Genomic DNA, 15289 nt, shown 5'->3' with positions numbered 1-15289 from the left:
TTGGCAAAGGTACTGAAATGGTCTACCATTTTCTTTTTCAGTTCCTTTTACTGATGAGAAAATTGAGGCAAACAGAGCTAAATGACTTTCTCAGGGTCACAAAGCTAGTATCTAGGCCAGGTCTATTTAACGGTAGACCTAGTGTTCCTTCTATAGGATTAATTCTCTCCACATCAGCCTTGGAAAAGGATGCTTTGTTCCCACTTTAACATAAATGAAAAAAAAATATATCATTTAGAAAGTAGCTAAGTCTATATTTAGGAAGGTCTGATGTTAAACCTTAAAATCATTTTCATCATTGTATTTTGTTTAGGGGTTAACCTTATAACTTAACATATTTGGGGGTTAAAAAAGTCAAGGATAGATTGCAGCTGTTTCCTGAATATGATTGAGATCAATTATGTTAATGTGGGGGAGAGGACTACACTTTCTCTCAAAATGCAACTTAATTTTCAGAGACCACATAGGACCCCATTCCTCTCCCTTCTCTAGGATAAATACAGGCATCCTTCTGTCTATTCATTCATCATCCCTGTGCCCTGTCCCAGAATTTCCTTGTTCGCAAGTCCCCAACTACAGCCACACCCCAATCACAAGTCATAAAGTTCCTAGGAAAAATGCTGTCATCAGCCTCTCTCCCCTTGGATTCTAACTTTCCTTTATTTCCTAGCAGTGATTGAAATTATTTTCATTATTGTTTCTTTTGCCCTTCATCCTTCTTCCTTTCCAATCTGCCTTAGTCCTACATAATTACTCATCCTTTGTTGAAATGTGACCATTTTCCCTGTAAAGCTTGGGCTGGGACAAAGTGAAAATTCTGGCTCTGTTTCCCTAAAACACTAAGTTTAGCAATTGAATTGACTCTGCTGGGATTGAGCCAGTTGTGATCCAGGCTGACCTCTGATCTTGTCTTTAGTAAGTTTAACACCTGGATTTACTGTGACCTCTAAGAATTCAAAATGTCTTCTAGAAAAGAAGCCAAAACTTGTAATTGCTGTTCTTTGGAGGTAAGCAGAGTTTCTTATCTCTTCTATGATAATTAGCCACTCAGTTATTTGAAGACAGCTATTAGCAGCTTTTCCCCTGTTATACATACTCTCAAAGTCATTCATTCATCCATTTATCAATCCATCCATTCATTCATGTGGTCAGCCACCTTTTTATCCATTGCATTCATAACATTATTGAAAGTGAAGAGAAACTTGAAATGATAGAGGTTCCTTGGTTATATAGCTCATAGTTGAAAGTGTAGTAGTCATTCTTTTTTTAATATTTAATTTTATCTATCTTCAGTTCTGAATTCTGTCCTTTCACCTCTCTCTTACTCATTAAGAAATGAAGAAAAGCAAAAAACATTGTAAATATGTATAGCCAAGAAAAAGCAAGCTCCTGCATTAGCTGTACTTTTTTTCCCGAAGAAGAAGAAGAAGAAGAAGAAGAAGAAGAAGAAGAAGAAGAAGAAGAAGAAGAAGAAGAAGAAGAAGAAGAAGAAGAAGAAGAAGAAGAAGAAGAAGAAGAAGAAGAAGAAGAAGAAGAAGAAGAAGAAGAAGAAGAAGAAGAAGAAGAAGAAGAAGAAGAAGAAGAAGAAGAAGAAGAAGAAGAAGAAGAAGAAGAAGAAGAAGAAGAAGAAGAAGAAGAAGAAGAAGAAGAAGAAGAAGAAGAAGAAGAAGAAGAAGGGAAAGAAAGGGGAAAAAAAGCAAAATTAAAAAAAAAATCTGAGTCCCTTAGTTCTCTCTACAACTGGAGTCCTCTGGAATTATGTTCAGTTCATTATGTTGATGAGATTTTCTAAGTTTTCAAAGTTCTTTGTTCTTGCCGTATTGTTATTGTTATTAAGTAAATTGTTTTCCTGATTCTGTTCACTTTGCTTGTAGAAATTTTCATAGGTTTTTCTAAAATCATCCTTCTTCATCATATCCCACAGCAAAATAGCATTCCCTTACACATATATTATAACTTTTAGGTCATTTCCCTAGTAGATAGACACCCCTCAGTTTCCATTTCTTTGCCAACATGGAATGAGCTATCAAAAATATTTTTGTACATTTGGGCCATTTTTCTATTTTTTAACCCTCTTTGGGCTCAGAGCTAGTACTGGTTACTAAATCATAGGGTATGTGCAGTTTGATAGCATTTTGTGTAGAGTTTCACATTACTTTTTAAAACTGCCCGACCAGTTTATAGCTTTACCACATATTTGTCAATGCACTTATTTTCCTACAAACTCTTCAACATTTGTCATTTTTCTTTGCCGTTTTAGCAAATCTGAAAAATATTGAGTGGCACCACAGAGAAGTTTATATTTCTCTCTATATTAGTGATTTAGAACAGTTTAAATGTGTTTTTTTTTTTTTTTGATTGCTTGGGTTTCTTCCTCAGAAAACTGCCTATTCCTATTCTTTGAACATTTATCTATTGGGGAATAGCTCTTATTCTTATAAATTTAATCTGTTCCTGATATATTTGAGAAATGAGGCATTTATCAGAAAAAAACTGGCAGCAAAGAATTATTTTTTCACAGCATTCTGTTTTTTAGCAGGGGTTCTTGATATGCTCGTCTTTGTTTTAATTTTTAATTTTAATAACCATATTTTAGTATAAGTGATTTCATTTATATTATTTATTTTACTCTATGTATTTAAAAACTGGATTCTGAAAGTGTCCATAGGTTTTCCCAGACTGCCAAAGGGGTCCAGGAGACACATAAAAGTTAGGAAATTTTAATCTAGAGTAATAGAGCACAATACTCACATTCATCCTCTTCCCAAACACACATGGTTGATGTACCATACCAACACTGGCAAATTGGATGGGGGAAGTTTTGAGTGCAATCCAAAGAATTGCATTGATCCTTATGTGACAGAGGACAGGGTGATGGTGGAGAGAAGTATGAAAAAGGCTGTTGGATTTCAAAAAAAAAAAAAAAAAAAAAAAAAAGAGTGATTAAAAACCACAACAGGTGGAGGGAGGATTGGGCACTCCAAATAAAGAAAACAGGTGATCAAACATCTGAAGATGATCTTTGTTGTGATAAAGGCTTTGGTATGACAGGAATTTGGAAGAAAAGATGAGGAATTGATTTGGGGATTAATTTAAAGAATTGAACTTTTGATAGGTCAGTTTGGAATAATGATAACCAGTTTTGAATGCTTCCTAAAGTCTCATGGATCCTTTACAAGACTTTTTTTTTTTAATAATCTACAGAATAATTTAAGTAGCCGTTGATTAAAAATCATTAATGAGAAAATTACCTCATTGGTTCAAAGAGAATTTTTCTGGATTAGAATGTTCCTAATCACTTGATTGGGTCTCTATCTAGAAAGACTTTTTTTGGAAGAATTAAATACTTTGCAAGTAATTTCTTCATTCTTTAGTCAATTGGTGGTGGGAGGAAGAGTATCACATTTTACAGAATAGAAATTTCTGTGGTCTTTTAAGATTGTAGAATGAGCTATAACTTAAGTGGCTATAAAATAGGAGATCATATGTCTCTGGAAATGAATATTAGCATAAATAATGTTAAAATAAATTCTGTGGTACACAGGAAAACTGTATCATTAAGTAGCATTATTAAGATTAATCAGTAAAAGACAAGCTAATGGATTAACTAAGATTGAAGCACAGTGCCTCCTCATTTGTCATTAAGATTACTTCCATTTATTTAATAGCATAATAACAGAGGAAGTTTTAAAATGATTCCCCTGAGCAATCTCCTATATACTTAGAGAAGAAAGGCATCCCTGATTGCCATTTCTGCTTACCTTACCATGGCCATTATATCTTTACTTCTCTTGAATTGGGACTCCAGCTGAGTCTGTCAACATTTTTCCTGAACAATGCAGTTCCGGTGATTATTTCTCAGGTTTAGCAGATGCAGTAAAATCCCTCTCTCAGTAAGGCATTATCCACCATGGGTAGCCGGGCTAATGCTGTCAATAGTGAGCTCACTATCTTGACTTCGAGATTTTTAACCAACTTTGATAAAATTGAAGGTAGGTTTTAAAACATGAACAAATGAAAATATCATGCCTAGAATTTAGGGCTGGAAGGGACCATTTTATACATGTGGAAACCGATATTCTGTTGAGCAATTACTTAGAAAATATAACTAGGAAAAACACCCATTTGCCAAAGATTGATATGTATGCTAGTTTATTATGTCGGTCATTTTCTCTGAGAGCTCTGGCGCTGTAATGGATGGAGCCTGGTTATGGAAGCAAATTATCTGGGCTCAAATACAAATTTGCATACTTATTAGTTGGGTAATATTGAGAAAGACACTTAACCTGTCTTGGACTCAGAGGTGAGTTGGTAATAATAATACATTGCAGAGTCATTATATAGAAAAAGGACTTTGTATGCTTTAAAACACTATAAATGAATTCCTTCTCTTCTTCATTGTCTCATCCCTTTCTTTTCTCTTTTCCTTCCTTGTCTCTTCCTTCCTTCCTTTCCTTCCTTCCTTTTCTCTCTCCCTTTCTTTCCTTCACCCCTTCCTTCTTTCTGTCTCTTTCTCTCTGTCTCTCCATCTCTCTGACTGTCTGTCTGTGTCCGTGTCTGTGCCCATCCCTCTCTGTGTCCATGTCTGTCTGTCTCTTTGTCTGTGTCTCTCTGTCCCTGTCTCTCTATCTCTCTGTGTCTGTCTCTGTGTTCATGCCCCTCTCTCATCCCTGTCTCTGTTCCTGTCTCTGTGTACGTCTGTCTTTGTCTCTCTTTGTCTGTGCCTGTCTATGTTCCTATCTCTGTGTCCACCTCCCACTCTCTGTATCTGCATCTGTGTTTGTATATGTGCATCCCTTTCATTTTCCACCTCAAGGTAAACCTTAATTTCCTAAGTCCTGAGACCTAAGAGAGGCATTGACGCTTGACAACCTTCCCCATGTCATCTGCTCCCCTTTTCCCTTGTTAGTGAGTATCTAAGCCTAGCGGTTCCAAGAGCCATCTTCTTCTGGCTATGGTTCCTATTCCTGCCTGTGCTTTGTGGGACTCCTTGGTTCTGTCCAAGCTGGTTCCAGCAAGACTGGCTGGCCTTTCTGAGGTAGGGCATGAACATCAGTCTCTCCCAGGCCCTTGGCCAGAAATTTTCTTGCCTTTACTGTGCCAAGAAGAGGCTAAGGAAGTTCCATCTTCCCCCTCTAGCATGTCCTGCTTTTCCATTGACCAAAATGGTTGCAGTGAGGAGTCTCCATAATGATTCCAAGTGATTCATTATTCACCCATTTTTTGCCATTCAGTAGAGCTTCTTATTTCATTAGCTTAATTGCTAAATCTAAGTGTGAATTACTTTGGAAAGTACCATTCTAAGGATGGTGGGGGAGCTTCCAGAACTTTCATCCCTTTTATACTTTTTATGGCAGTTGGCACGGCAGGGTGCTGTTGGGGGTAGAGGTAGAGGTGGGAGAAGGGTACCTGGGATCTGTTGCCTTCAAGGGGCACCACCACTGAGCTTATAGCTGGCTCATCCTGCTGGGCTGGATCTCATATATTAGAGAAAGAGGGAGAGAAGGAGAGAGAGAGAGGGAGACAGAAAGGGGTAGAGAGATAGGGAGAGAGAGAAAGAGGGGAAAAAAAGAAGAGAGAGAGAGAGAGAGAGAGAGAGAGAGAGAGAGAGAGAGAGAGAGAGAGAGAGAGAGAGAGAGAGAGACACAGAAAGACAGACAGAGACAGACAGAGACAGAGAGACAGAGAGAGAGACAGAGACAGAGAGACAGAGAGAGAGACAGAGAGAGGGAGAGAGAGAGAGAGAGAGAGAGAGAGAGAGAGAGAGAGAGAGACAGAGAGAGAGAGACAGAGAGAGAGAGACAGAGAGACAGATAGAGACAGAGAGACAGAGAGACAGAGAGAGAGACAGAGAGAGGGAGAGAGAGAGAGAGAGAGAGAGAGAGAGAGAGAGAGAGAGAGAGAGAGAGAGAGAGAGAGAGAGAGAGATTGTGTGAAAGTGAGAGTGATATGAGCAGCCCCAGAGCCTGTTTGCTGTCATCTGGTTAGACATTAATCATCTCAGTCACTGTTTGGTTATATCGCATTGTGTCCTGAGGGCCAATGAACTTAGTCCTCTGACCTGTCCCAGGCCAAACTCTTGGCCTTCCTTCCCATGGAGGCTGGTCCACTTCGGTGAGTCACCTGGGCAGTGCCTTTCTTTATCGAGAGGTCTGGTTCAAATGGCCCTCACCAGGCAGGCTCTTTTCTTCCACTGCTCTCCTAGCCTGGCCCATAGGTCCCTAAGTTGGGATCTTGATCTCCAAAGATTTCCATCTTATTTAGCTTTGACTTTGGCCAGTACATGGACTCAAAGCCTACTTGATGGAGCCTGGATTGACTATAATGATACCACTTGACATTTATAAAATACGCATGCATTTCCTCTATGGTTCCTAATATCTCTTCTAATACAATTGGAAATACTCCCATTTTACCAATGAGAAAACTGAGCCTCCAAATTTCAATGATTTGTCAAAAGTATCTCAGGTGGCAAGTACAGACCCAAGTCTTTAGTCCTCAAAGTCCGTATCCTTTCTATTTTTGATACCTGAGGGCAGAGGAAAGATGAAATAAGTAAGGAAACAAGAGGTCTGGGCTTCCACGCATGCTGATTTACTAAGCGATGACTGACAATTGCCTAACAAAGAAGGCCCAGATCTCTTCAGCTAAATACTGAAGGAGACAGATTTTTATACCTGAAAAACATTTAATGAAATAAGACCGATTAATTAAAAAGATAATAAAACTCTAGGCAATCTAATCTCTAATTGGATACAATATTAAGGACTTTCCTAATTAGGAGGGATAGAATGAATAGATGTGATTCCCTGAAGTAAGAAAAAGGTTCCCCCCCACCCCTCTCCAAGTGGCTGCAAACAGTCAAAGGGACATGGAAGCAGTAACTGACCAATTAGGACAGAACCTGTTTTCCAATAAGCTGTATGGGTTGATGTACCATTGTGAGAAAGCTCCTTGCCTCAGTCTTTAGAAGTGATGAGGTCCTTAGGAGTTTCTAAGCAGCAGGTAGGGCATGTGTGGTTTTCTAGTCACACAGGGCTAAGTTCAAAAAAACACAATTCCCACAACTGAATTCAGTTTTCACACAGGAGAGAATTTGGACTAGACCCATAATTGAATAGAAAGGGAATTGAGCTACTTTCGGAACTGAGACACAAGAGGAATCAATCCCCAGAATTATCCATTGCTGGGTCCAAATCCCCTCAGTTTTTCTCCCTCCTTCCTAGCAAGGACTTTAGAATTAATTTTTTTTCTCAGTTGGAGAAAGCCTTATAAACCATCTTGTCCAACTTGATTCCTCCCTGCTTGAAGCAAGGCCCCCAGGGAGATAAAGGGCCTTTGTTCCAGAGGCAGTCCATTCATCTGCAGGCCAGCTTTGGCTATAAGAATGGTTTTATTCTCATCAAAGTGCTTCACAGTTTCCCTTTCTGTCTCTTACTTCTTTGAATGAGTCCATTGAGAAAAGACAAATAAAATCAAGAGGCCCTCATCCTCTTCCCCATGACAGCCTTTTGAGTAGCAGAGGAGAACTCTGGGAGTCCTTCTACTTCCACATCATTTCCCTCTTTTTCCAGCCATACCCTCCCCTCCACCCAGGTTCTTCAGTGGACCTTCTCATGGCATGGTCCCAAACAAGACTTTCCAGTGGCCCTTCTCCGGCCTGTCTGCCATTAGCAAGGCTTTTCTTAAAATCCAGGTCCCCAAAGTAAATGCAGCACTCCACAAGTGGTCTGATCCGTAGCCATCCAATAGTCTTTCGTTGTCATCATTCTCATAAATGCAGCCTATGATAGCACTAATTCCGTTTGTTGCCATGAGATACCATTGAACCATATTGAGTGATTTTCCAGGCCATTAAAATCCCCAGACTCTAAGACTTGAGTATTTGGGTACTGCGATATCCAAGGAAAGGATGTTACATTTGTTAGGAAAGGAAGAATACCCCTTTTTGGGTTGTGGCTCAGATTCTTGTCAACTATGTGACCTTAGGCAAACTGCTCTTAGCTTCAATTTCCCTATCTTTAAAATGATAGGAATAGCCCATACCTCCCAGAAGCATTGGGAGTGACAGTGAAAGAGTATTTGAAAAATGCTTGGTGAACCTTAAAACCCTATAGGGAGGAAAGGAAATGAGCCATTAATAAGCACCTGCTGTGTTCTAGGAACTGAGCAAAGTGCTTTATAAATGTAACCTCATTTGATCCTTCCAGCCACTCCTGGGTATAGGTGCCATTTTTTATTCCTATTTGATAGTTGAGGAAACTGAGGCAGATAATGGTTAAGGTATAAAAATGCTAGTGGTTCTCATCACCACCACTATCATACTTCATGTCAGTAGGGTCAGCCTCTACTTTTAGCCTAGATTATTTTTGTCCCCTGACTCATCCTCCAGCATGTTCATCATCCCTTCCAACTCTGTAAGCCACAGAAGCATCTGAGCTATGTCTTCATCTGATTCCTAGTCTTCTGGCCGTGGTCCTGACGACAGATCTGGATGAACAGACCCAGTGGTTAATGGTTCTCTCCTCAGTCTGGCCCTTGATTCTGTCTCCTGCCCTCCTCATTTATTTCTGAACCCCTGGGCCTTGCCTTTACCATCCTGCTTTCTGTCTCTCATTTTCTGTGTAGCTAAGTGTGTACATGTGATAGATGCACAAGGATAAGAGAGTTGTACACTCGAATTTTTTTTTCCTTCTCCCCCCTGAGGCAATTGGGGTTAAGTGACTTGCTCAGGGTCACATAGCTAGGAAGTGTGGTGTCTAAGGCCAGATTTGAACTGAGGTCCTCCTGATTTCAGGGCTGGTGCTCTATCCACTGCACCACCCAAGTGCCCCTTGTACACGCACATGTAAAGAAATATGCATCTGTACATGCACAATACACAGATACACACATAAAGAGTGTACACTTCCCCATGAAAGCACACACACACACACACACACACACACACACACACACACACACTTTTAAATCTAGTTTCGCCCTCTGGGCTGAAATTTCATCAAGTCTGAGAAAAAGAAGTCAGACGGGAGCTGTGCTGCCTCCCCATTCCCTGGCTGGGGTTCTGGTCTTCCTTGCTCCAAGGAGAAGTCCAGCCTGCGATGTTCCTCAGAAGCCTGTCTGTCCCAGTCTAACACTGACCAACCTGGGGGGGTGTTGGAGGTCTTGTAGTTTTTCATTGTTGTAATGGTACCAGACTTGTCTCTTAGAGCAGGCCCGCCGTCACCAGAACAGCTGGGAAATGATATTTCTCTTAAATGGGATTTGCTGAGATATGTCCCCACCTTTGTCACCTTCACTGATGCTTCCTCAGCTGAGCTTTTCCATGATAGCTGGATTAGATCATTAGATTAAAACTTGTGAGGAACCTAGTCCATCTCTCCAGCCCCTCTTTTTTCAGGTAAAGAAATGATTGAGAACCCTGGTGTTGGAATCAGGAACACCTGAATTCAGTTCCAGCTTCAGCGATTTATAAGCTGCATGACCCTGGACAAGTTGCTTAAGCACTGCCTGCCTTAGTTTCTTCATCTATTAAATGGATATAATGAGAGTGTCTATCTCTAGGGATGTGGTAGGAAGTCAATGAGATCAAGCACTTGGCACATAGTCAGGGTTATGTAAATGTCAGCTGTTGTTAGGAAAATGTTCCTATACAGGGGCAGTGACTTGCCTAAGACCACTCAGAATCAGAGAGTTCACACCCAGCTCATTTTCCTTCAGATTCAATCCTGCTGCCACTCTGAACTTCACTTGTACCATATTAACAACTTAGAGCCAGAGAGTCTCTGAATATATTTTCTAATCTGCGAATGAGTCAGTGTGACATGCATGAATGCCAGTGCTAATCATGAGGTTGTTCTCACCATCCGGTGCCCTGCATGTCCTTCCTAACGCTTGGATTGGATTTATTTTTACTTCCTTTGGCCCAATCTAATCTCCCCACCCAGAGTCTAATATCCAGGAGGGCTTCCCTAAACAATGGCCACTTTTAATCCTAACCTACATTGTCAAGTTCTCTTTCATGCCCCAGGAGGCAGAGGGAAGCTGGACTCTCACTGCATCTGACCCTCGTCTGCCAGGAGCACAATTTTCTAAATGAAGATATTTGGGGGTGAGCACTCCCCTGGGACCTCTAAGATCAAGTCCAATGTTGGCTCTTGGGTTTGAGGGTAGGGGATCCAGGTGCAGAGTTCTCACCTTTCTCCCTCTCCAATACAGATTCCTCTTTCCCAAGGTCATCAGGTGGGCTGAGATGCACTGACTGGCATGTGATCATGTTCCTGGAGAGCTTGGAGAGGGGTGATCTCCACTGAACTAGAGCTCTGATGGTGCTTTCTTCAACTCTCCTCCAGTAATTAACTCAGGGCTCAGTCCTGGGAGGTCCAGCAACCTCCAACTCCAAAAATGCTTGATCCTCAAACCAATTCATACTTTGATCCCAGCAGCTACAGCCTGAATGTGTAAGTACATGTACACACACATGCACGAGCCCTCACACACATACCTTCACACATTAACCCAAGAGAGATCCTTTCTCTAATCTCCAAAATATTGGGAAACTGAAGTACAAAGAGAATTAATACTAGTGTGACTCCTTCCCTTCCCTGTGTGTAATAGGAGGACATCACACATTTTACTTTGGAGTATGAGGGAGCAGAGCAAGGATATGAATCCATCGTGGAGGACATTACAGATTTTACTCTGGAGTATAAGGGAGCAGAGGAAGGATATGGATCCATCATGTGGAGGACATCACAGATTTTACTCTGGAGTATAAGGGAGCAGAGGAAGGACATGGATCCATCATGTTGCACTAAACCCAGATTAAAGTCTGTGAACTCTCGGTATACCTTGGGATGCCTCAATGTCCATAAGTACCATTTCTGCACATTTGACCAAACTTATTCCCCAAGGTTGGGATTTGTGAAATTTTCTTCACCTTCTCTTCTCACCAGACAGTCTGGCTTCTTAGCTCTCTGTATGTCCCAGCCCATCTCAAACCCCACCTCTGGATCAGAGATAATCCTTGAATTATTAATCACCTTCTTTGGCTGAGTGCTACACTGCAGGCTGCTGTTTCTTCTATTGACATGAATAAATGAGTCCCCTTGGGAATAGCTGTATATAATGACTCTATTGAACTACCATTCAATTATGCAAGGGCTGTGTGTTTGTGTATATGTGGAGGGAAAAGGGTGTTCTTCAGTTGGCAGTCAAATAGCTGATGGCCAATAATGTGCAGAGTGACCTTACCTAGTGTAATTGAGTTAGGCTGATTTATTTCATTAATTTGATAATGGTAAAGTCCCTAGGCCTGAAAATTTGAGCAAATCAATTCTCTCTGCACCTCAGTTTCCCATTTTTTTAAAATGAGAGATGGTCCAAATGATGTCAGTTTCTTTTTTTTTTTTTTAATAGATCCAAATCTGTCTACTCTGTTATAATAGGAAAAGCATAATAGAACTGAGAGCCAAAATGGACCTCCTTATGGTCTTTGAATCTACCTTCCAGTTCTCAGAAGTGTAAATGGAGGAGGAGGAAGGAAAGCTTTAAGTTTTTCAAAGTCTAAAATCTCTTACGATGGTGAATCATTAGTGTTCCATTAATCAAGACAATCTATTTCTGTAATGCTTTCAGCCTGACAAAATGTTTTCCTCACCACTCTGGGAGTCACTTATGTCTCCATTTTATAGAAGAGAAAATAAAAGCTCTGAGTTCAAGTGGCTTGTTCAAGAAAAATCTGATTTTTCCCCCTTTTCATTAATCAAACTGTTTACATGCAAAGGGGACAATACCAATGATTCATGGACCCCTAAAAGTAATAATGGGTTATGTTTATATAACACATTCAGATTTGTAACAACAACAATAGAACAAACTTCTATCCATTTTCTTGTTAGCTTCAAAAACTAAGAAAATTAGTTGTGACAACCCTGCAGAGGAGGAAAAATGAGAGGTGTGTCTTTGTCCTGTGTGTTATTATTAGTAACAGAAACAGGATTTATTGTTTATTTTTAATTCCTATTGACAGCTTTTGTTTTTATTTCATTTTCATTTTTAATCTCTCCTCCCTCTCCTATATAGTTAGTTAACCTTTGTAATAATAAAAACAATATCAACAACAAAGAAGGAACCAACCACACTATTAGCTGAATATGACAGCATTTATAATTCTTGGGTTCTATAATGCCTCAAGTCCTCTACTACATAAAAGGGAGATTGGTATAGTTTTCATACTTTCTATGAAAGAATAAATGAAAAAATATATTAGTTATTAAATTATGTAACATGGCTACACATACAAGAATTAAAAAATCATTCCTGATCTCAAGATCTTATCTTCTAATACATTAAAAATATAGAGTAAAAAATAGGTAAAAAGATTGGTTGTCATATAGCATTTCAGGTTCTGTCTTTATTTTTGTTAATTTTTTTCAATTTGTATTAGTGGAATCATTGTATAAGTTATTTTCTTGCTTCACTATGCACTTACTTCATAAGGTATCTGTTCATAAAAAATCTCCCAATAGTCTCTTGTTACATTCATACATTATGGCTTGTAATTTTTTCTTCTAAGAACTACTTCTTTCTGTCCTTTAACCAATTTTCCTTTGGGAAATGTTTCTGGTCTTTGATTTATGTAAGTATTCTACATATCCTGCTTCTTGTAGTTAATTAATTAAAAACTGCCCCCCCCAATTGACAACTTTTTTACTCCATTTGCAAGAAAAGTTTCATAGAGCTTACAAAGGGGGTCAGGAAGACAGAGACATGAGTCTAGGACACTGGATTTGAGGCATACCTACTTGTTTAGAAATCAAAGGAAATCCACTTGGTAACATACAAGCAAATACTGACTGTCAGATCTCCGAGCAGGAAGGATCCTTTGCATGTAGAACACCCTGTCCTGAATCTGTGCATCATGTCTATGAAGGGATCATTAAGCTTCTGCTAGAAGACATTCAATGACATTGTCTGGAGGAAGCAGAGCACTATACATTGAGATATCGCATGACATCTTTGACTAGTAGATATTGCTCGTTGGGACAACTCCATGACCATTCTTCCAAGTAATCTTGTGCATTCTCAGAGGCCAGGGCCCAGCCAGATTATGTGCCTTGGTGCAGACTCTCACTTGGCTCCAAGAAAGATGAGCCTAATCAGTTTTACTAATGAGAAGGTTTCAACAACCACTACTTGTCCATAGCATAGAAAAGAGTTTCTATTTCTAGAGCAAAGTACAAAGAATTTGACAAATCTCCAGAGTGTTTACATTTATTATTTTTCCTGAATAATTGTGCCACAGTCCCCACAGTGATCTGCTGAAGGTGTTTTGGTCATCAATTCTCTCTGGAAGAGAAAAGAATGAGTCTCTTGAACTCCCACTGCTTATATTTCTTGTTTTTTTTTTTTTAATTTTTTAATGTCTTTCCACTTTCCTGTTTCTCTTTCTCTCTATATCCATCTCTACCTATCTCCTCTCCAACTTCCCCCTCCCTCCCTCTTTCCTTCCCTTTTTTCTCTGTTTAGCTTTTCTTCACCTCCATCTATCCTCCCATTCCCTTTCCCTCTTCTTTTCTTTTTTCTCTTCCCCTCCAACTTTCCCTCTTCTTCTCTCTCTTCTCTACCCTCCCTCTCCCCTTCCCCATTCCACTTGCCATATTCCTCCTATCTTCCTCCCATTCCCTCTCCCTCCCTCTTTTCTTCTTTCCTCTCCGAAACTCCCTGATTCTCTCTTCCTCTTTATGTCTCCAGAAATCCATTTTTCCTCTCTCCTCATCTTCCTATGTTTCTTTCATTTCTTTCTTTCTAACCCAATATTTCTCTTATCTCCTTGTTTCTTTTTTTCTTTTCTGACTCAGTCTCTCTCTGTTTCCCTCATCAAATTTAGGAGCCACCAATGCTTCCCCAGCAGGAGGAATTATCTTCTCCCTTTAATTAGGGCTTGTACTTCTCAGTTGTCTGTTGTAAATTGCTTTTTATTTTGAAAACAGCATCTGTGAAGAAAAGGGGGCAAACATAAAACTATAGGAAGAAACAAATACACATTAAAAAAAAAAAAACATGGACAGATTCATGAGCAAAGACATTTTATGCTTCTGTCTTCTGTGGTCCAGAGGGTCAACTGTGACAACAGATTCTGAGAGGAGCTCAGGCTCTTATAAAATCTGGGCCTCTCTGTGGCCCTTCCATAACATGCTCTTTTAGTGCATTTTGGTAGTTCAGACACTTCACCGAATGTTTAGTCCATCCCTCCCCTAATTAAAGACATCGAGGGGACAAGGTTTGAAGGCTTTTTGCCTTAGAGAAAGAAATGAGTTAACAGAAGTGGTAAGTAAAATGATGAGACCCAGAGGATCAAGGGAATTGAAGAGAGTGTTAAGGATATGGCTGCCAACTCTGCTTCCTTAATTGGCCAGTTCTGTCTCCTGCCTTCCCTGCTTCTCAGGAGAAAAGTACCTGGAAAGTGCCTGGCTCTTTGAGCTTTTCATCTTTCCCATAGGCTGGTCCTCTGGATTATTTATGATTTTTTAGTAATTTTATTAAGCTGAAAGTCATCCAATTGTTGGAATTTTAATTCAGATGACTTCCAAAATCAAGCTAGCTAAACTGTCTTTTAATTATCCATCGATTCTGCAGAAGATTCGATTAAGTTAATAAAGTCACCCTCAAAGTCTGTGCAAGGCTATTTTCTGTGATTATTAGGCCAGATCACTAATCATTTTCTCTTATTCGCTGGGAATTTTTTCCCTGCTCTATTGGGTGGCACCAGATGGCCAAAGTCTGTTATTCTGGGACATTGATACCTTTCAGAACTTGAGCCTTTGAGAGCTCTCAAAATGCTGAGTTCCAAAAAAAATGTTGAGCTCTGCAGTAAGAGGGAGATCAGACATATATATCTGAGTGTGAATGATAAAAACTGGCAGATGATGCTTCAGGGTAAAGAAATCGGTGTACAAAGGAAATACTTTGCCTCCTGGAGAAACATGTTCAATGAGAATATTCATTTTAACAATAACTAAGGTGGGTGTGAAGATTTTAAGTTTTGCATATCCCTTTACAATTATTACCTTGTCTAATCTTCACAAGGTCTATTATTATAATCACTCTACATATGAGAAAGTAAAGGTAAACTGAAGTGACTTGCCTGGGCTCAGTCTCTGTTGTTGCTGGATTTGAATTCAGGTCTTCCTCATTCCTTGTGTAGAATTCACTTCAGCACAAATTTGCATTTGTGGTCCAAAAAGCCCTTCCTTGGATCCATAAGCTTTTGCCAGGTTTCAGCCAA

General features: G+C 39.7%; 1 protein-coding gene across 3 annotated transcripts in view; it reads left to right on the top strand.

Moving 5' to 3' along the window:
• DGKB (diacylglycerol kinase beta) overlaps positions 1-15289 on the top strand; it is a 675591-nt gene that overhangs the window by 90359 nt on the left and 569943 nt on the right. The window lies entirely within an intron of this gene.

This window comes from Sminthopsis crassicaudata, chromosome 5 (assembly GCF_048593235.1).
Source record: "Sminthopsis crassicaudata isolate SCR6 chromosome 5, ASM4859323v1, whole genome shotgun sequence".
In the NCBI taxonomy this organism is placed as follows: domain Eukaryota; kingdom Metazoa; phylum Chordata; class Mammalia; order Dasyuromorphia; family Dasyuridae; genus Sminthopsis; species Sminthopsis crassicaudata.
The sequence above is the reverse complement of the archived record's forward strand: the minus strand, read 5'-3'. Positions and strand labels throughout refer to the sequence as shown.